We start from the raw sequence: 24,384 nt of genomic DNA, 5'->3' as shown, positions 1-24,384 counted from the left end.
AAAAAAAACTAGTTAAATTGCACATATATATATACATATATAATGTTAAACTCATTGTTTATCTATATGCATATGTATGTATATCTAAGTGTATATATATATTTCTTATAAAACTTTATACAAAACTGAATATATCTATGCTGTCATATGGCAGTTGCTCAATAAATGTTTTTATTATTAAGTTTTAAGGAACTGTATGAACTGTTTATGTTGTGTAAGTTTACATTTACTATATGAAGGTCTTAGGAGCAATGTTACATATTTGAGATGAACATTGAGAAAAAGTCAGTAACTTTGGTTCATAATCTCATCAAAATTTATTTAATGGGTGATTTTGAACAGGACTCCTTCTGAACCTCATTTTCTACACTTGTAAAGTAAGAGAGATATTGTTTAAAATCACTTCCAAAACTTAAGAAGATAATTTTAGAATTAGCTCTATTCATGGGATTATTTAGAGGATAAACAGAAATATTTTTTCCTACATTGTAAAGCGAACACTCTTGTGAATAAATTATTCTTTTTTTTTTCCATAGAATATGCTTTCTCAGCTGTTTTATTTGAGCATTGTGGATCCTCTCCTATATAGTACCTACAACAATTCTTTAGTAAAGCAACAGAATTAGAAGTTGCAGAAAGAAATAAACATTGGCAGCCAATTTTCAGTTTACTTAAGTGGAATTACAGTGAGCCTGTGAGAGTCAAAACCTGATGAGACCACCTTGTCTTTCATGGTCTTGCAAGTTTTTTGCATTTGACAAGGTGCAGTCTTACTAGTTTTTTATCCCTCCTTTTAGTGGAAAATATTTGAGTTTTCCTTGTCTGACAGGTTCCGACTTTTGTGGGTTTTACTGTATCGATAGCATATTACCAATAACACTGAAAGACAACTCTGGTGCCATTTTGAGGATAACTACTCCATTTTATGAGGATCTAGTGATTGACATCCCTGAGTGGTACAAATGATTTGCTTTTGGGTACTAACTTAAAGGTTGGCAGTTCAAACCCACCCAGCGGTGCCACAAAGAAAGGCCTAGCGATCTGCTTCAATAAAGATTACAGCCCCAGAAAGCCTATGGAGCAGTTTTAGTCTGTAACACCTGGGGTCACCAAGAATCAAAATGGAATCCACAAGAAGAGGTTTGGTTTTTTTGTTTGGTAGCAATTAAGAACAATAACCGACATCACGACAAATGGAGAAAAATGGAAAGTTGTCAAGGATTTCATTTTACTTGGATCCACAATCCATGCCTATGGAAGCAGTAGTCAAGAAATCAAACAATGCATTGAGCTGGGCAAGTCTGTGGAAAAAGATCGCTTTAAAGTGTAAAAAAGTAAAAGCAAATATGTCACTTTTAGGACTAAGCTGCCCCTGACCCAAACCATGGTATTTTCATTTGTCTCATATGCATGCAAAAGCTGGACAACGAATAATGAAAACTAAGGAAGAATTGATGCCTTTGAATTATGGTGTCGGCAAAGAAGGTTGAATACACTATGGACTGCCAAAAGAACGAACAAATCAGTCTTGGAAGAAGTACAGCCAGAACGCTCCTTAGAAGCAAGGATGTGAGGTTTTTTCTCACATACTTTGGACATGTTATCAGAAGGGACCAGTCTCTGGAGAAGGACATTGTCATGGATTGAACTGTGTCCCCCCAAAATATGCATCCACTTGGTTAGGTGATGATTCCCAGTATTGTGGGAATCCATTTTGTGATTGTAATTTTATGTTAAAGAGGATTAGGGTGGGATTGTAACACCCTTACTAAGGTCACATCCCTGATCCAACATAAAGGGAGTTTTCCTGGACTGTGGCCTGCACCACCATTTACCTTGCAAAAGATAAAAGGAAAGAGAAGCAAACAGAGAGTGGGGACCTCATACCACCAAGAAAGAAGCATCAGGAGCGGAATGCATCCTTTGGACCCAGGGTTCCTACACAGAGAAACTCCTAGTTCCAGGGTAAGATTGATGAGAAAGACCTTCCTTCAGAGCTGACAGGGAGAGAAAGCCTTCCCCTGGAGCTAAAATTCTGAATTTGAACTTCAAGCCTACTAGACTATGAGGAAATAAATTTCTCTTTGTTAAAGCTGTCCACTTGTGATATTTCTGTTATAGCAGCACTAGATAGCTAAGACAGATATCATGTTTGGTAAAGTAGAGAGTCACCGAAAAAGAGGAAGATCCTCAACAAGATGGACTGACACAGTGACTGCGACAATGGACTGAACCATAACAAGGACTGTGAAGATGGCTCAGGACTGGGCTGGGTTTGATTCTGTTGCACATCGGGTCTGTATGAGTGGGAACTGACTTGATGGCATCTAACAACAGCAACAGTAATTGAGACGTACGTAGCATCTTTGATCTAGATTAATAGAAGACATATATTTTTTAAAAAACTATTTTTTTTCTTTGTTTCAGCATTTATCAATAGGCTTCTATGTTCCACATATCGGACTGGCTTATAAAGATGACTATGTCATGATTCTTTTTCCAAAGATATCAGATTTTAATTGGAAACCTGAATAATTACAATGCAGCAAGTATTATAGGAGCTATGGGAACAAAAAGATGAGAGATATACTCAGCAAAGACTTGGGAAATATTAATAGATGAGGTTTTGATAAAGCAGCATTTTGTGTACCAGGTGACCAAGAACACAAAAGTCATTTTAGGCTGGAGAAAATTAAGTGCAAATACTCACATATAGGGGGAAATTAAATGCAAATTCTCCGATGTGTAAACATGAAGTGTTCACAGAATTACAAATTGCTTTGAAGTCTATCAGGGAAAGTTGAGTTAATTGCTACGTTATGGAATTGGTTTTATTTCCTGTCTACCTTAGATCTTTACCTTTGCAACCTACATAGTAAATTGGTTTCTTGTGTTTTTCCAACTGATAGGATAGTGACTATCTTAGTTATCCAGTGCTGCTATCACAGAAATATCACAAGTGGATGGCTTTAACAAAGAGAAATTTGTTCTCTCATGATCTAGGAGGCTAGAAGTCTGAATTCAGGGTACCAGGTCCAGGGAAATGCTTTCTCTCTCTTTTTGCTTTAGGGGAAGTTCTGAGACCAGCCAGAAACAGAAAAAGACCTTAAACAACAAGTTGTGTCCGTAAAAATTTTCTAGAAAATGAATAGCTTTAACCACAAAGCATTGTTTACCCCCTTTAAAGGGCAGTTAAAGTTTAAGCACGATGGTTTCCACTTCTTCCTAATCTTCCCATTTACAGTTGTTTTTCAGGTCAACCAGCTGGAGCCAGACACCCACGCATGGACTGTGAGACCATAAGTGGCCTGAAGTTGAACCTGAGCTCTAAAAGTCATGTCAAGAAACCAAAATACTCATGCCAAGGCACTAAAAGTCACTGAACTTACTGTATCAGTGACAAGTGAGCCCATTTCAGAAGTGTGGGATCCATCGACTACTACCGTGCCAATCCCTAGTCCTGTCCTACAATAAATGTGCATGCTATTTCCTAGAAATTTAATGAATATGTATGACCTCCTCTTTCCAGTGTAGCAAAAAACTTTCTCCAGTCCTTTGTTCAGAGAGATAGTCCTTTGATAGAGAGTCCTTTGATAGAGAGACAGTCGTTTGAGAGTGATCTCCATGTCTCCTTACTTGTCAAAAGTAATAAACTATGCCTTGCTTTAAATTCACTTGACTCTTAGTTATTTTTAAAGAGAGTACAAGCATGAATCCATTGTGTTCGATAACAGGACATTGTCATCAATCTCCCCCAGTCAAGGAGCTTCTCAGCACAGGGACACTGGGTCCAAAAGATGTGCTGTTTTTCTGGCTCTTGTTTCTTGGTGGTATGAAGTACTCCTGTCTCTCTGCTGTCTTCTTTCTTTTATATCTCAAAAGAGATTTGCTTTAGACAAAACCTAATCTTGTAGATTGAGTCCTGATTTATTAACATCCCAGCCACCCAGTGCCGTGACTACCCCTTATCCCACCTCATTAATATCATTGAGATAGGATTTACAATGCATGAGAAAATCACATCAGATGACAAAACAGTGGACAAACATAATACTGGGAATCATGGACTAGCCAAGTTGACAGATATTTTGGGGGGACACAATTCAATCTACACAGTGGCTGTTCAGAGAACTGTGGTAATTTATCGTTGTATATTTTTCCTAAGTTTGGATCCTAGAATGGGAAAAAGTCCCATGATCTGTCATCCCCATTGCTTAGTGCTTGGAGAAGGGAGAGAGAAGAGGCATCACAGATGTGGTAAAGTTGACTGGATTTCTAAAAGTGATAGGTAGACAGAAAAGTATTTTGAAGAATAATTTAGAAAACAATCCATACGGCAGTTTCATGTGCAGCATAGATGCCAGGAGGGAAACCTGAGTGACAAAGGTGAGGGCTTTGAATAAGATATTATATAAAAAAAAAAAAAAAGAAGAATGGAGAAAAGGAATGCTCAAGAGATGTTTAAGACATATAGTCCATAAGCCTGGAAATATTTCATACTAAGTGACCAGGGAGATGTGTGTGGATGTCTGCTAGTGACTAGACATGTGCTCCCCCCATTTTTTTTTTTACTTATAACTAAGTTTTATAATAGGTTTAGACACTATTTTTACTTGTGTGTTTAGAATTGGGGAAAAATAAAACCTGGTGTTTTCCCAGATTTTTGCTAATATATTAATTGTAAAAACTCTTCAATTTGCCTGAATTGACTTGATATCAATAATTATATATTTTTAAAATCATCTTGTTTATTGAATGTTTAATATATACCAGGTATTATGCTAAATTCTTTATAGATATTATATTTGTTCCCCGCTGAACACTATGGAGTAATTATTTTTATTATTTTAATACATTTTTAATTTTGCAAATTTAAAGATAAGTTGCAAAACTAATTCAGAGTTCTCATATATCTCACATCCAATATCCATTGCTATTCACATCTTACTTTAACATGGTTCTTTTGTCAAAACTAAGAAGACAACATGCGTTAGTATCAGCTAAACCTGGGGCTTCATTTAGATTTCACTACTTCCAAATTAATGCTCTTGTTTTGTTCGAGGATCTCACCCAAAAAACCACATCAAATGAGTTTTCAGTTTCCTGTGTTCTGTGAGTTTCTCACTCTTTTAGTGTTTTTCATGAGCTTTGGAGTTTTAAAGGCCAGGCATATGGTAGAATGTCTCTCTTTTTGGATTTGTCAGTGTTTTCCTCAAGGCAAAATTTGGGGTTATGAGCTTTGGGGAAGTATATGACAGATGTGAAATGCCCATTTTATTACATTACCTCACGAGTGCATGTTATCCAAACAACATCACTGATGATGTCAGCTGCATCATTTGGTTAAGTTAATATTTGCCAGATTTCTCCATTTGTAATGGTACTATTTCCCCTTTCCACACTCTAATCTTTGGATGCAAGTGACTAAGTTAAAACACAAATAAGAGGGGAGGATAAGTTCCATCTTCTGGAGTATCTATTTATATTATTTTAATTTTCTGTAAGAAAGTTTTGTCCTTGCTCCCCCATTTATTTTTCATTAATATGTACATTTGTGTGTTTATTTTTTACTTTGGGTTATAATCCAATATCATGATATTTATTTTATTGTCCAATTTGTTTCAGCTTTGGCTATTTGGAGCTCCTTCATGCTGTCTCCTTTGTTCATTTTGATATATTGTCTTCCTTTTTTTGAGTAGTTTTTTTTTTTGTTTTCAGACACTAAAAGATGCTCCAGGAATTTTGCATTTTCCTTGTCCCAGCTCTAAAATCGGCCATTTTCCAAAGATGTCCAATTCCTTTTACTCAAGAATGTTATTTAAAACCAAGAACTGGGCACAGGATGTACTCATTTCTACTGAGATGCCATGGCTTCTAGGTCCTATCAGCAGACAACCAGAAAACATATGAATGTACACTAATCAATGTATTTCTGTATCTATCCATATCATATATATATATAAACACATATGTATACACGTAATGAGAAAGTTCATAAGTGAGGAGTACAAAAAAAAAAAACATTGCCATTGAGTCAAATCTGACTTATAGTGACCCTATAGGACAGAGTAGAACTGTCCCATAAGGTTTCTAAGGTACGGCTGGTGGATTCGAACTACTGACCTTTTGGTTGGCAGCTGAGCTCATAACCAGTTTACTACCAGGGCTGTAAGAGGGGAGTAGGTGTATATATATTTATATAGAACTACACTAAAAACAAGACACTATTATTTTTATTTCCATTTTACAGATAAGGTTTCTGAATTTTAGGGAAGTTAAGTAACTGGTCCAAAGTCTCCTTTGGTATAATTCTCATTTTTTGAATTTTGCTTTAATTCTCACTTGATATTGCCATTATAAAAACAAACAAACATTTCCATCAGGTCAATTCTGGCTATAGAGAATTTGAGCAAATTTAGGTTTCAGTACTGGATCTGCTACCACAAACTAGGTGGTTTGAAACATGTTATTTCACCTCTCATTATCAGGTAAACCTTTTAGACGGTCTGTTACAGACATTCAACATGCACTATTCTAAGTTAAAATGCAGTTTCTTGTCTAATGGAAGGATTGGGCATTCAGGTTACAGGAAGCAGGAATATCAGTAAAGCTCTGAAGAAATGCTATGAAGGATAAAAAATACATCCTTATTTCTTCCAATTCTGCATCTTTCTTTCTCTGCACATGATTTCTCACTGCAGAGTGATTTAATTTTAACATTTAAAGGTAAAATACTAATTTGACACTCTTGCTATCCCTGATCCTTAATTCAGGGAAACAATTTGATTGGCCCAGTTGAATGAAAGGTCCATCCATGTACCAGTCATCTATGAACTTTTACTAAAGAGATGACTCCTATGTGAGGATGGATTTCTACAGAAATGGCCATTTTGGCAAAACGGACGTTCCTAAAAATTGAGTGTTCTATAATCATGATCATAATTGAAGCCTTACTTATCTTGTATGTTACAAGGGGATAATATTAGTATTTAACTTAACAAGATTATGACTAGTAATGTAATGAATTTCTACACACCAGCTTTACCAGTTCTTTTAAATTGCATACATTTGAGACACTATTATTATTAAAGGCACTAGGTAGAGATAGATCTGAAATCATATACATCCCTGTTGTTGTTAGTTGCCATCCAGCTGGCTCCAGTTCATGGTGACATTATGTATAACAGAACAGAATGCTGTCTGGTCCTGATCCTGTGTCATCTTCTTGATCATTATGTTTGAGTCAATTATTGTTGCTATTGTGTCAGGCAATCTCATTGAGGGTTTTCCTTGTTTCTGGTGACCCTCTAGTTTATGAAAAATAATGTTCTTTTCTAGCAGTTGGTCTTTACTGGTTGTATGTCCAAAGTGTCAGGATCTTAGCTTCTTAAGAGTATTCTGGTTATATTTCTTCTTAGACTGATTTGTCCATTCTTCTGGCAGTCTATGGTATAGTCAATATTCTTCACCACCACTACCATAGTTAAAATTCATCAATTCTTCTGTTTAGTTTTTCATTGTCTAGTTTCTGCATATATATGAGGTTATTAAAAAAAGATGGCTTGGGTCAGCTGCACCTTAGTCATAAAAGCGTCTGTGCTTTTAAAAACTTTAAAGAGGTCTTTTGCAGTAGATTTCTCCAAAGTGTACCTTAAAGACCCCTTTCTAAAACTCCCTTTTCTCCAGCGTTAACCAGTGTAGTTCAGGTTGATGTATAACATTCTCCAACTTTTTTTTTTTTTTACATTTATAAAATATGTACATTCTCTAAATATAGTTTTACTTTTCATATATTTTGAAATTTGGGAAGTAATGGCACCATGAAACACGTACTATCTTCATTTCACCTGTTAATTTGCCTGATTCCACTCAATATTATGGTTTTGAGATTTATCTATGTTGATATATATAGTTCTCTTCATTCTCCCATTCTTCTCAATGTTATCAGTAGTTTGTTATGATCCACACAACTGAAAATCTTTGCATAGTCAATAAAGTACAAGTAAATATCTTTATGATATTCTCTGTTTCAGCCAAGATCCATCTGACATCAGCAATGATATCTCTCATTCCAGTAAATAAAAGGTCACCCATAATCTTTTTTAGGTGAACACCAAAGGCTTTTCAAAAGATAATTGCCAGTTAACTTCTTTGTGCCTTAGTTTTCTCATATGTAAAAACAGTTAATAATACATAACTCAAAAGTTTGTTTTGAAGACAAATGATTGAGAGATGTATATTAAAGTACTGGAATCTGTCACACAGGAGAAGTTCGTTCAGTTAGTGCTAGATTCCATTGTTCTCTTGATGGTAAAGATATCTCTAGTTACATGGGGACAAAATATCAAGATACATTTGGTAGTTACAATTGCTATTAACCTAAAATTTTTCAACCCTACTATTTTGAGTTCAAAATGCTAAAGTGATATTACAACATACTGACTAATAACCCACTCCCACTGCTGTCGAGTCAATTCCGACTCATAGCAACCCTATAGGACAGGGTAGAACTGCCCCGTTGACTAATAACAAGAGCTCTGAATTTAGAAAACTTAGATAAAAATCTGGGCTTGATCACAAACTTAATTTTAATGTTGAAAAAAAATGTTATATGGTCTTCCCAACCACATTTCCTTATTTTAAAAAATTGAGAATAATTATACATCAATGAATGGGTCTAGAATTAAATGAGATGGTTCTTGAGAAGGACTTGGATGGTTCTGTCATATAGAGGTATTATTAGCTAATGTTAGTAGTAATAATGCTGTAGCTCACCACCTGGCTGTCACTTTGTAGTACTGTGATGGCCAGCATGTTGCTATGATGCTGCAAGCTAAGCCACTAGTATTTCAAATACCAGCAGAGTCATCCGTGGTAGACAGGTTTTAGCAGAGCTTCCATGCTAAAACAGACTAGGAAGAAAGGCCTGGTGATCTACTTCCAAAAATGAGCCAATGAAATCTCTATGAATCACGACAGAATATTATTTCCTACTTGAAGCACATCTACTTTCTGGATTCAATAAGCCACTTTTTCATCTACATGCAGATATTGTCTTAGCAAACTTAATTGCTTTGGGAAAAAAAAGGAATTTCTTCTGGAGACAAAAAATTTGTAATGTGTCTATGATGTTAAAAATAGCATTATATATATATGTTTATATTTCAGACACAATTATTTGGTCAAGTAAAGTCTGCTTCTTGTTCAAACCTTTAAGTAATAATAGAATACCCACTCCAGAAAAGACCAGCCTCACCTCAATTCTGTTCATATGTGCATCAACTCCCTTAGATTCTAATTGACTTAACAATTTGGTATCTATCTTAGTAATCTTCTGCTGCTATAACAAAAATACCACATGTGGGTGGCTTTAATGCAGATTTATTCTCTCACAGTCTAGTAGGCCAGAAGTCCAAATTTAGGCCATCAGCTCCACTTGCTTTCTCTGTCAGCTCTGGAGGAAGGTCCTTGTCATCAATCTTCTCCTGGTCTAGGAGATTCTCCATGCAGGAACCCTGAGTCCAAAAGATGTGCTCTGCTCCCAGCACTGCTTTCTTTGTGGCATGAGGTCCCCCTGTTTCTCTGCTCAATTCTTTTATGTCTGAAAAGAGGCTGGCTTAAGACACAATCTAATCTTGTAGATTGAGTCCTGCCTCATTAACCTGACTGCTGCTAATCTCATCTCATCAACATCATAGAGATAGGATTTACAACACATAGGAAAATCACATCAGATGACAAAATGGTGGACAATCACACAATACTGGGAATCATGGCCTAGCTAAATTGATACACATATTTTTAGGGTACAGAATTCATTCCACGACAGTGTCTTACTTTGATATTTGTGGATTTAGTGACCTAGATTAACACCGAACATTGTGTTTCTCCAAACCCAGCAATTATAGACTCTAATACATGCATGTCATCCTTAAAAAATATATTAGAACCCCTGAACACCAGAAGAGAGGCAAGAACATATATAGTAGCTGAAGAGTGAACCAACTAGACACAATAAATTGATAGAAAGTCAAGAACAGGAATTTTTAGAGATAGACTGAAGAATGTAAAATAAATAATTTATGAGAAAAAACAATCCAGCATGGAACCACTGAATTTTATATGCATCATTACCACCACACAAATACTTTGCAGGGGTCATGGGCAGTGATTTTTTGAAGTCTTGAAAACACAGCGATATATGCAGTCTTGAAACCAGAGCCTCTGCCGTCCATTGTATGTCTCAGAAAACTTAATATGTATATAGATAGTATGGTTTTAGAATTGGGAAGTACATTTGAAATACACTTTATGCCCTAGACTTCAAATCCATTATTTTATTCCCCCCCCTTCCTCTTTTGCAGTCAGAAATTCAGTTAAACCTTTCCCTTTTCCACAATGAATTAAATGGGATTGCCCTAGGTCCTGAACAAGGCATCTGCTCCTGGAATTTAGTAATACTGAGTAATGTTGGCGATATTGTTCCATGTAAGAAAGGGATGGAGCAAAACAGGGCAACATTTCTTTCTCTTATGCGTAAGGTCACTATGAGTCAAAGCCCACTAGACGTTGACTAACAACAGTAGCAAGGACGATGAGAGCTGAAGCCAGAAGCTAGGATGTCAAAGAATTTTCTCCCTCCTAAGCACTCACTCTAAACACACACACACACATAGTTAAACTCACTCTAAACACACACACACAAATAGTTAAACTAGTTAAAATATGGAGATGGAATATTTGACAAGGGATATTGGTTATGGTTGCACAAAATGATTGATGCAATTGGTTTTATTGAACTGTATATGTGAAAAACATTTAATTGACAAATGTGTTCTCAATTTTTTTATGATTTTTTAAAATACTTTATTGTGGTTTGGGTGAAAGTTTACAAAGCAGATTAGCTTCCCATTCAACAATTTATACACATTTTGTTTTGTGTTATTTGTTGCAATCCTCTCAATGTGACAGCACCCTACTTCTTTCTTCCCTGGGTTCCCCATCTCCATTCTCCCATCTTTTCTGCCCCTTCCTGCCTTCTGGACTTTGATTTTGGGCAAGTGCTGCCCTTTTGGTCTTGTATGGTTTATTGTTCTGAGAAGCACGTTCCTCACTGGTGTCATTGTTTACTTTATAGGCCTGTCTATTGTTTGGCTGAAAGGTGATCTCAGGGAGTAGATTCAGTTCCAGTTTTAAAGGGTGTCTAAGGGCTGTAGTCTTATGGGTTCCACCAGTCTCTAACAGACCAGTGGGTCTGGTCTTTTTTATGAATTTGAATTTTGTTCTACTTTTTTCTCCCACTCTGTCCAGGACCTTCGTTGTAACCTTGAATAGAGAGAGTTGCTGGTGGTAGCCAGACACGATCTATTTCCTCTGGCCTCAGGCTAGTGGAGGCTGTGGTTCTTGTGATCCATTACTCCTTTGGACTAATTGTTTTCTTGAGTCTTTGATTTACTTCGCTCTTTTTTTTCTTCAGATGGGAAGAGATCAATAGTTGTACCCTAGATAGCTGCAGGCAAACTTTAAAGACCCCAGTTGCTGCTAACTAGAGTGTAAGACATTGTCTCTATGAACTATGTTATGCCAGCTGACCTAGATGTCCCCTGAGATTCTGGTCCTAAGTACTGAAGCCCAGTGACTCAGTCTCTCAAGGTGTTTGGTTATGGCTAAGGAGTTTTTATAACTTTGTTTTCTGTGTGCTCTACTACATACATGGATATCTGGCAGCACGTACAAATTCATATGTAAAAATATCCTCTACCAAACCTATATATGTTCACGGGTATACTCCCATACTCCAGCCCACACCTGTTCAACTTACATATCTTCCTATGTATCTACTCGAAACAATTGTTTTATATTACTATTATTACAGGATTGTGTAAGTAATAGTATTTACCATTGTTGCTTTTTACTCTTGCTTACCTCCCAGTGTCTTCCTTTCCGTTTCCCATGTTTCCCTTATTGTATATTAACTTTCCCTTTGCCCAAGTTAATACATTTCTACTGTCTTCTAGTGAATGATTTTCTCTCCCTTCCCCTCCCATTGCAGGTAACCAGCAAAGAATATTTCTTTCTGTGTATAAACCTTTTCTTGACATTTTATAATAGGGGTCTCCTATAATATTTGTCCTTTTGTGACTGACTTATTGCACTCAGCATAATATCCTCCAGGTTCACCCATGTTGTGAGATGTTTCGTGGATTCATCCTTATTCTTTAACGTTGTGTAGTATTCCATTGTGTGTATACACCGTAGTTTATTTATCCATTCATCTGTTGACGGGCACTGAGGTTGTTTCCATCTTTTTACTAATGTAAATAATGCTAAACAATAAAAAGATTTTTAAAAAAGTAGGGAAAATATAAATAGGAATTAGGGATACAGAAAAACATAAATAGGAAAAAATTTTATTGCTGCAGTAGGCATTTGAAGGGACTTTCAAATACCCACTAAAGAGTGGAGTAATTTTGTGGGTTCCTCAGAAAACTCTCTACTCTGGTGACCTCTGCTGAGCTCCTGCCATTGGTAAGGTAATTGTCTTATGACTATCTGTTACTCCTTCCAGTTCACCCCATCTTTCCTCTCAGAATTCTTTGCTACATTTTCAGTTGTATGTGTTTTGTTTGTTTGCTGGGTAATCTCACCACAGATAATTTTTTATTTTTTTGAGGTGGAGAGGATAGGAATATTTTACAGTATAACCAAGTGCATAGTACAACTCATATTCTAACAATGAATGTATAATTTTCTCAGTCCAGCCTTTACCACTTATGGTCACAGAGCTATTCAAGCCAATCTCACCTTTTTCTTTTCTTTTTAAGTAAGAATCAGCTTCCCACATCTGTTTCTTCCATGTGCCAAGGACACAAGTCAAACTCTCCAACAATTTCTCTCCTAATACCATCCTTGGACTTTAGGCAGCAGGAGCTTCCCTATCTCATGATGAGAGTAGGAGATGTTCTCAGCATTGTTTTTCATTTTGTTGTTGTTGTTGAGAATGTACACAGCTAAACATGTACCTCTTGTACAATTCAGTCACATAGATTACATTCTTTGAGTTATGTAACCATTCTTGACCTCCTTTTCTGAGTTGTCCCTCTCCCATGAACATGAACTCACTACCCCCTAAGGTTTCTCTCCTTTGGAATTGCTGTTGTCACTTTGATCTCTTATAAATAGTTCTTAAAAGAGCATAATGTTCAAGACAGACATATTTTGCTAGTTTAAGCTAGACTGCTTTTTGGATTCAAGACTTCAGGGGATAATTTTGGTTTAAGGTTTAAAGGTTATTTCATGGCAATAGTTTTGGAAATTCATTCAGTCTCTGTAGTTCCAGAATCTTGAGTCAATGAGAATTTGAAATTCTGTTCTGCATTTTCCCCCTTTTGATCAGTACTCTGCTTTAGAATTTTTCACCAAAGTGTTCAGAAATGATAGCTGGGCTCCATCTAGCTCTTTCTTCATGACAAAGAAAGCAGTTATTCCTGGAGGCAATTAGCTACACATTCCATGTCATCATCCTATCCCTGACTCTCCTTCCCCTCTTGCTCCAGGCAAATAGAGACCAAGCTAGCCACCTGCATACTTGTAAGATTCTAGGCACTATTCAAATCTAGGACATAGAACAGAAACACTAAACGCATTATTATGCCAATTAACTGGGTTGTCTCATGAAACAATTACCCTAAACCTCCAAGTCGATGAAAAAATCCCATGAAGTTTTTTACTGTACATAAGCAGCTTCAGCTGCTACTCTTTTTTTTTTTTTTGTCTTTGTTATCTCAGCATTTTGACAACAATTTTAGAAGAGATCCCCACATTAGAATCTCTTGTTCCAAAAAAACCTAAATCACTTATCATAGAGTTGATTCTGACTCATGATGACCCCAGGTGTTACAGAGTACAACTGCTCCAAAGGGTTTTCTTGGCTGTAATCTTTATAGTAGAAGGTTGCTAAGCCTTTTTTTCATGGTACCACTGGGTAGTTTCAAATCACCAACCTTTAGGTTAGTAGTCAAGGGCAAGTCACGCAGAGACCTAGACTCTCTAGTTAAATTTCTTCTGCTATCCTTCTTACTTACTGTTTCAGTGTAAATTCTATCTGATCCCTTCCAGTTGAATATGAGGTCATTTAACGCCCATAGGATTATTTGTTATAGTTTTCCAGCTGTTTGAAATATTTCCTTCCGAAAATGATCATGATATCATCAAAAGAAGTAAAAAGGAAGAAGGGAGGGAGAGAGAAAAAGAGAAAGAATAAAATAATAATAATTAAAGAAGATCTAACCCTGGCACCAGGACTGGCTGCACAGTTTATAAGCCCCAGTGCAAAATGAAAATGCAGAACCCTTTGTTCAAAGTTTATTCAAGAGTTCAAAATGGCTAAGCAGAGCATTAAGCCCTGTGATCCCACATTGCCTTGCAAAATAGAAAAAAATTATTTAAATAAATATTCATAATATAACCTATAATCAGTCAGGAAAATAATGTAACCCCCCATATATACTTTAAACAGCAAAGCATAGTCTATTGCAATTTAAATGTAATTAAATTAATTTTATTTTATTTAAGAGTATTTTATTTTAAAACTGCACTATTTCCACTTTACAAGGTGTTCATGAAGAACTGCGTATTTAATTGTGTGCAATTTTTCTATGAATATAATGCCATACCCTAATGCAATGATTGTGATTAGTCAATTAATTTGGAATTAATAAAACTGGTTCTCCTGCATGGCTGTAATCTCCAGTGGTGGCATATGCATCTTTCTTCTGTCCTGGCCAGAGAGTAGTTGTTATATGTTTAGTGCCTAAAACACCTAACTTTTGAACAGCCTCAACCAGAATTTTTGGCTTTGGAAGCCATGTAGATGAGAATCCGATAAAAGAAGCTTAAGTAAATCTATAAGGAAAACTTTATTACTGAGTAGAAATATTATTCCCAGTTTTTAATACCTTTTATAAACTCATATAGAGTCAATTTCAAAAATTCATGTTTTGCCAAGATGTAGCTTTTTTTTTTTCTATCTATACGCACACTCAATGATCTTTCTTCATCTCAGAAGTTTTCTTCATAGTATGATTATTGCTTCTGCTCTACTTGTTCTGGCTCTTTTTCCAGAAAGCTAGTTTGGGGTTTATTAGTTCCTTATTATCTGTCTTATCTATTAATATCTCACATCTAATGTCTGTTATTCTTTTGCCGTTTCCTCTGAATAATCATGTCTGTCATCTGTTTCACTAAATCAGTGTTACACAACTCAAATTCAGTGTCCTTGCAGACCTGTCGTACCTTTTTATGTCATTCCCTTTTTATTTTATTTCATTTTTAACTGTGTCCTTCTCCTTTTTTACTGCTCTGTAATCTGAATTTTCTTCTTATGGCTATAAACTCCTGTTTTACAGGGACCAATTGTTCTCACATTGTGTGCTTAATATTAAAGATTCGTGGAATTTCCTTAGGATTGGTCAATAAATCTTTTTAGATGAATGCTTTTCTATTGTTTTTCTTCATGTTTTTGCCCTTAATTTGTCTTTGAGGAAGTACAAAAAAAAAAAGAAGAAAAACAAAAGCATACATTTAAAAAGATTTATTGACTAATCCAAAAGAAATTTCACAAATCTGTGTTTGCCCTTCCTTAATTTGTCTTTAAGGAAACTTAGTGGTGCAGCAGTTAAGCGCTTGGCTGCTAAGCAAAAGGACAGCAGTTTGCACCCACCAGCAACTCTGTGGGAGAGAGATGTGGAAGTATGCTTCTGTACAGATTCATAGGCTTGGAAACCATAAGGGGCAGTTCCACTCCGTACTACAGGGTCGCTATGAATTGGAATTGACTTCATGGCAACAGGTTTTACTTTGGTTTTAATGTATTTACTTTGAAACAAGTTGGATTTAACAAACATATGACTCATGTTGAATTTTTCCCTTTCGTCAACATCCATTCAACTTCAGGGTTTTCCAAAAGATTTTTCTCAATGGATTACCCTGCCCTCCTGCTACATACGCTTTTGTATTTCTCAGTCCCAGTTGAGATTGAGGTCAGATTGATGTCTACAACCTCCATTCAAACTTCCACTTTTCAGAGACCTTGATCCGGCGTACTCCCTCACAACAAAAATAATGGCTTCTGTTACTCCCACTGTTATTTTTAGGCAGTTTAATTAAACTAATGGAGTCCATAAGCAAAAATCTACAGCATACTCTGATGAAAGGTTTTTGCCTTTCTTTTCTCATTACTGGGACCCTGGTGGTGTGGTGGTGAAGTGTTTATCTGCCAACCAAAAGGTTGGCAGTTGGAATCCACCAAGTGCTCCTTGAAAACCCTCTGGAAAAATTCTACTCTGCTCTATAGGGTCGCTATGAGTTGGAACCAACTCAGCTGCAACAGATTTTTGGTTTTTCTTCACTACATTGATTTTTCATGAAGATTACATCTTCTGGATACAAATCAGAGCTAACATGCCTACTACCTAACTTCCATTTTTTTGCCTCTATTAAATGTTGGATGATGTTTTGGGAAGAGCAAAGTTATGGCTTTCTGTTCCTAGTAGAGAGATCAGGTAGAGAAAATATGACATGTCTTTCTCACTTTTCCCTGCTTTTATTTATTTATTTTCAATTATAACATTGTTATAGGATTAAACAAAGCAAGATAATTTTTGTTTCCTTTATCATTTTGCTCTTTATTAATTCAATTTAATATTACATTAAGAGTATTAGGGTTTTCTTCTGGTTTCTTGTTTTAGTTTCTCACCTGATTTTGTTTTTATAAAATATGCGTATTTTCTGCCGTCTTCACTGTTTTTATGAGATAGTGAGAAGTGTTTAAGTTAAACATTCTATATTGACTTCATTCTGAACTATCTTCAGCTCAATTTTAAAATCCAAAAAAATTCCATGTAGGTGAAAATGCTCTTTATTTACGTATCTTTATAAATTACTATGCTTATCTACTTTTAGAAGGTAATAAGTTTTCTGTTAGTGGCTGAATGGACTTGTGTCATTAATTTTCCTGCATCAGGGGAGATAAAGGTATTTTAAATTTCTGTAGTTTCGCTAAGGAGCTCTGTTGGCGCAGTGGTTAGTTTCTCAGTTGTTGACTGAAAAGTCGGCAGTTCAAACATTTGTGGCAGTCTGCTTCTCTAAAAATTACAGCCTTGGAAACCTGAAGCAGTTCTAGTCTGTCCTATAAGGTCTCGAGGAGTCAGAGTTGACTCTATGGCAATGGCAGCTTTGGTTTTGGTATAGTTTTGATATCTTTGACTACAGATCTGAAGACAGTCAGGAAAAAGTAAGGGAGGTATAACAAGGTGCACATTAGGTGAGGTGAAGAGCCGTTTGTCTTTTATATTCATTGTGGCAGTTTAAATTTGGATAGAATAATATTCCATATTTGACTGGTTGACATCCATTGCTAGAATGTCAAAATAACAACAAACATACTCGGCATATTCCAAACACTGGAAGTTAAACTTAAGGTGGCATCAGTAAAGAATCCAATATTCTGTGATCTCTGATAAATGCCCCACCATCCAAAAATCAATAGTAGGATAATTATTATTGGCACCATGGCCATATAACCCCAGAATCTTCAGTTGTCCAGGAGATAATTCTGTCAGCTGGAGAATGTTGGCGGCAGTCACCTGAAATGAAATGGACGGATTGTCTTTTCCTTTAAATCCCCAGAAAAACTCATGATTCAGTTGTACTGAATCATCTGAATCGCCTTGACCTCGGATGTCTTATACAATAGGCACATGTGACTATTTAAATTTATGTTTAAATTAAACAAATTAAAATATTAAAAATTCATTTTCTCAGCTATACTACCATCTCAAATGTTCAGTGGCCATATATATTGATAGTAGTTACTGTTTATGAAACAGCAAAATTAAGGCAGAAAGTTCTATTGGATGGCTCTGATCTAGAACTTTGTGCAATCCCTAAATCTTTTCTTTGTAAGATGTGTAACTTCCCTGATTATATAATTTCTGTGAGCCTCAGCTTTCCTGTAAGTAAAATGTACATAATATAATATCTACCAAATACAGTTTTTATACAACTAATACAAATGCTTAGGACTGAGCCTGGCATTGAATAAGTACTCAATAAAAACTAGCTAACACTATTTTTAAAAATGGGAACCCTGGTGGTGTAGTGGTTAAGGCTATGGCTGCTAACCAAAAGGTCAGCAGTTTGAATCCACCAGGCACTCCTGGGAAACCATATGGGGCAGTTCTGTTCTGTCCTATAAGGTCACTATGAGTCGGAATGGACTCAACAGCAACGGGATTTTTAAAAATAACCAACAAGTTTAAATGTAAAACCATAACTTTAAGAGAGCTATTTTAGGAAAACAATGTTTAAATATACATGCACCTGTATCTGCAATTACCTGTAAATGCTGATATATTTGTTTCATTTAACATGCATTTTGAATGTGTATTTTAAGGTAGATGGTATTTTTATAGCTTTAATTTTGTCCTTTTGTCTTCAGCCAACTTTTGTATAAATGGGTGAAATTCACAAATAATAAATTTAAGGATAAATGTTTAATGAAAAAAAGATTAATCTCCTTCACATTTTTTGTTACACCTACAAAGAAAAAAGGAACATTTTGCTAGTACTAAATGGAAGCAAAATTAATTGAAAACTGTAAGAATCATGTAAAAGTTTTTCTTTATTAAATTCATCAGTGCTATTTAAGTCAATTTCTTATTCAGTATCTTAAAATGCATTGTTGCTTTTAGGTCCTGTCAAGTTGTTTCTGACTCGTAGTGAGCCTATTTAAAACAGAATGAAATACTGCCCACTTCTGCACAATCCTCAAAATTGTTGTTATGCTTGAGCCCATTGTTGCAGCCAGTGTGTCAATCCATCACATCGAGGGTCTGCCTTTTTTTTGCTGACCCTCTACTTCACCAAGCATGATGTCATTCTCCAGGAACTGGTCCTTCCTGATAATGTGATCAAAGTACATGAGACAAAGACTTGCCATCCTCATTTCTAAGGACCATTCTCGCTGTACTTCTTAAATATACAATATCTCTGATTTAACTAATAGAAAAATAATAATGTCAGTCTCAAAATCCATGGAGGAGAGATATACTTAATGAAGTTAGTTCTGTAGCATTTGATTCCAATATAGCGTAGGTTTATGAAATCTGAGATATGTTAACTTTGCCATTTTGAGCAAAGAGAGGCATTTAAAATTATCTTTATAGCTGTAAGAAATACAGCAACTATAAAATGAGAATAAAACAGACAAACAGTAATTTATCCTTGAAAAAAAAGGAAAGACATGTAAATCAGGCTGGAATGTGGTACAATTCATTCATATTTTTACACAGATTTACGCTTAAGTTAATCATTGAACAGCAATTAGAATTTTATTGGAAATCAAAGATGCTGCATAAGAAAAATCAAGAGATCATTTCAGGAAGAAGAAATAGCTTGGGTTCTTGTGCCCATGTTTGTGTTTATAAAATGGCACAGTAGATTTGAGGAAATGCAAGCAATCTGCTGCGGAGAAAGTAAATAATGTGTGGGTGTGTGGAAATAGTGTCTAAATAGGTAAACCAATGCCAGATTTTAAAGGAATTTATGTGTGACGTGGAGAGAATACTTTATAATGAAACTCATTCAGAGGTTTTGAGGTTTTCATTCATGGACATAACCTAATCATACTGAACTTTTAGAATTATTACTCCCGTGAAGTGTAGCAGATTGGAGATTAGAAACAGCACAGGCAGAAAAATCTGTTATGCCGTATTGGATTAGCTCAGTGACTTTGAGAATGGGAGGAGGAAATGCTTTAGATATCAGCAGAATTTTGTGATTCATTGAATATAGGAAGGGAAAGAGAGAGATGCTCAGAATAGCCTAAGTTTTTTTAGTATTTCAAAATGATTTGTGGAATTAAATCATGGAATACTGTATTAATCCAATATATTATTTGAACCTTTAGTCATTACTTTTACAAGAAAATGTAAGCGTGACCATAACTCTAAAGGGACCTTTGAGAAGCTGTGAAATTCACAAAATTACATCAAGAAAAATAAAAATATAAGACTTAGAAATACATGAATCAAATCATGGTTACACTTTGTGATTGGCTCTATGAAGTAAACATATCTAGAGGTTCAAGAAAGAAACTTAATTCCGGTACCAAATTCTTCAGTTAATCTTAGAAAGCTAAAGGTTTAGAATTTAGTATCAGATTCTTCAGTTATTTTAGAAAGATTTGATGGTTAAAAAATCAATCATTGGTTAAGGAAATGATCAGTGAAGAATTTTGCCCCAAGATGGCATATGCCTAAAGTCTCGCCCATATTTGATTTAGATGATTCAGAAGACAAGATTTTGGACTTGGAGTTGATTTTAGACTTGTGAGATGATGTGATGGGGTGAATGTATTTTGCAGTGGCAAGGACATGAGTTTTTGGGAGCCAGAGGGTGGAATGTTATGAGTTGAATTTTGTCCTCCAAAAATATGTGTTTATAAGGTCCTAACCTCTATGCCTGTAGTTATAATCCCATTTGGGAATGGGTTGACTTTGTTACCTTAATAAGATAGGATTAGTGTAGAGACAGCACCCTGAATTCAGGCTTCCAGCCTCCTAAACTGAGAAAATAAACCACATAATTGAGTATTGTCTGTGAGTTCTGTCTGTGTGGCCATAGCGACAAATTATTAAACCCAGCAGAGAAGTAGTGAGTGCTGTTGGAGGGACAGTTAGTGTCAGAATTGGTAAAAAGGTTGTGTGGTAGAAGCATATTTGAGCCCCACCTCATAGAAATCAGCCTAGTGCAGTTAATCTTGATTCTCCTACACCCTTGTGAAGTTATAGGAGGTCAGATGCCTCTACCACATCATTTTTACAGGTTCTTGACTATTTTGAGCTTCTGCTCCTGGGTGATCTTCATGTGGCCTGGGACCTTCCTTCCCCATCTCTGCTTGCTTGTTTAATCTTAAAAAAAAAAAAAAAAAAAAAAATTTTTTATATCTCAAAAGAGACTGACTCAAGAACACCTTACACTAATCCTATCTTATTAACATAACAAAGACAACCCATTCCCAAATGGAATTATAACCACAGGCATAGAGGTTAGGATTTACAACACATTTTTTTGTCTGACACAATTCAACCCATAATGCATTATTCAAGAAATAGTGTATTGTTTTATTCTAAGTATTATTTTTGCAATATATTTTAGAATTAGTCCATGATATATTCATTTGGACTATTTTTCCACTTACAATGTCAATATTAGTTCTTTCATTAGGATTTTTATTTTCAAAAGTGATCACTGTAACTACTATAATAAATTGTTATTTAATATTAGTTTTTTGTTAACAGATTGTTAATCATAGCCTAAGCCCCCTCATGTCTGAATTAAATTTCATGTTAAGTAAAGGTACATCAGATTATCTACTTAACTTTCAATGCCCTAGCCTAATAGTTCTCCAGAACTTAGCTGCAGAAATGTTACACTTTCAAAATGTTCACACTATAGCCATATAATGCTAGTATACAAAATTGTTGGAATTAAAGTGGGCTGTCCTAGCTATCTAGTGCTGCTACAACAGAAATACCACAAGTGGATGGCTTTAACAAACAGAAGGTTATTCTCAAACATTCTAGGAGGCTAGAAGTCCAAATTCAGGGTGTTAGCTCCAGAAGAAAGCTTTCCCTCTGGGCTGGCTCTGGGGAAAGGTCCTTGTCATCATTCTTCCCCATTTGAGGAGCTTTTGAGGGCAGGGACCCCAGGTTCAAAGGACATGCTATTCTCCTGGCTCTTGTTTCTTCTTGGTATTATGAGTCCCCTCTCCCCCGCCCCAACGCTACCCCACCCCCACTTCCCTTTCCTTTTATCTCTTGTAAGTCAAAAGTTGGTATAGGCCACACCGCAGGGAAACGCCCTTTACATTGGATCAGGGATGTGACCTGAGTAAGGGTGTTACACCCCATCCTAATCCTCTTTAACATAATCTAATCTTGACTCATTAACCACAGGCGGAGATTAGGGTTTACAACACATAGGAAAATTACATCAATCACAAAATGGAGGGCAACAACCCAATACTGGGAATCATGGACTAACCAGGTTCACACATATTTTGGGGGGACACAATTCAGTCCATGACAGGGGCTCAATTAATAACAGCCTCTGGCGTATTTGCCTGCATATTTCTTCCCCATTCCTCACTTTCACATAGAGAAGAGGTCTCATTAGAGCAATACTCCTGGCATTGTCATGCCTTTTGTCTTACCTCAAGTAGGGAAGGAATAAATTATATGATGGGTGAATCTGGTAAATAAATAGAGAATTAATGTTCAAGCCCTTCAGTTCTGTCTGGGATCTCTCTCCTGAACACAATTCTGCAACTCCGTTCTGTAATTTTTACAGGAACAATCATCGGTCATGGGCCATTTTAACTGGAGGTATATACAGACATAAGCCATATTTTCCAGGCATTTTTATTACCATAAAGTGCTACTTTCATGTCTATTTCTTCTATTTATTATTCTCCAAACTTGGGTGGAGGAAAAAAAAAAGGCGAGTGTTATATATTGAACCTTCAAAATTCTAACACGTGGCATTTAATTTTAAAGCAGGACATCTGTGCTCTTTACTTGCCATCCCTGACACTATAAGAAGTTACAAACATTCAGTGTGATCTTATTTCAAAGAAGGAGTAGTACCATATTGGAAAAGGCATCTATCAGGAATTTAAAAAACTGTGTTTTAGTGTAAGGTCTTTCACTATGTACTATTGCTACTTGGCATATATTAATCATATTCTATGATTTTGAATGAGCTTACTTGTAAAATAATGAAGTCAGACCAGATGACCTTTTTTTTTAACTTTTAATTCTTTTAATAAATCTCAATGACATCCTTTCCAAAACCAAAACAAAATACAACAAATTCCCCATGGCAAACATGAAGAAGTAACAAAGGAATATAAAAATATAAATAAAAACAAATTTGTATATTAACAGATAATACCATCATAGTTCTTAGTGGCCAAAATTTTATGAACCAAATTAAAAATAAAATTTGACTATCTATATATGTAGCCCTGGTGATGCAGTGGTTAAGAGCTCGGCTGCTAACCAAAAGGTCAATAGTTCGAATCCACCAGATGCTGCTTGGAAACGCTATGGGGCAGTTCTACTCTGTCCCATTGGGTTGCTATTCATTGAAACGGACCTGAAGGCAGTGGGTTTGGTTTGGTTTTATGTATGTATGTACGTATGTATATATACAATCCAACCAATATAAATTTACTTCAGAGATATGATGATATTCAACAGTGATTGGAACATTAGCAAAGTGAGACTGATTTTCTAACAACTAAAACGAATTTATTCCACAGCCAAGTAAATGATCCTGAAAACAGCTTTACACCAATGGCTTCTAATTGAAATTTAGGACAGTTACCTTAATTTCACCAGCTGTTCTTGTTGGAATAGAAAGTCTCAGGAAAAACACAAAGCTGAATATAAGGATTTACAAACACATGTTATAGATGATCAAGCAAGATCTTAAAACAACAAAGTTTCAAATTGAAGCCAGTTTTTTATAATTTAGCATACCTTCCCTGGGTAAAGATATTTGTTTTTAATAACAGTAGGAGTTTACATACAAAAAGATTTATAAACTAATATTTAGAAGACCATTAGAAATGATTCATGGTTCAAAGTAGCATATATTTATTTTTCTATTGATACTGTTTATGAACTATGAACCAGATGCTGCAATAATGTTGAGCCAAGCAATAATTAAAAAAAAAAAAAATCTATAATTGGACATTTTGCTTCATACTTGTATCTGTTCCAAACATGTAAAAATTTAACTATAGCTGAGTATTTAACCAAGGAATTTATTAGTATTTTCTAATCTCCCTTTACATAGCAATATTACCTCAGCAAGGAAGAGTCAAAATATACAAGAAAACTACCTTATAAAAATAAATTTAAAAAACAGGAAAATCTGGAAGTATAAGTTTGGTAACTCATAGTGAATAACTTTTTACAAAAATCATGAAGAGTTAAAAATAAAACTTTAACCACTGTGGAAAATGATATGGTGCCTCCTTAAAAAGCTAGATATAGAAATACCATAAGATCCAGCAATCCGACTGCTAGGAATACATCTCAGAGAAATAAGAGCCATTACATGAATAGATATATGCACACGCATGTTCATTGCAGGATTATTCACAAGAACAAAAAGATGGATACAATCTAAGTGCCCATCAACAGATGAACGTATAAACAAATTATGGTACATACATACAATGGAATACTTTGCAATGATAAAGAATGATTATGAATCTGCAAAATATCTCACAACATGGATGAATCTGGAGGG

This window comes from Loxodonta africana, chromosome 17 (assembly GCF_030014295.1).
Source record: "Loxodonta africana isolate mLoxAfr1 chromosome 17, mLoxAfr1.hap2, whole genome shotgun sequence".
Lineage (NCBI taxonomy): Eukaryota > Metazoa > Chordata > Mammalia > Proboscidea > Elephantidae > Loxodonta > Loxodonta africana.
This window is presented reverse-complemented; position numbering follows the sequence as displayed.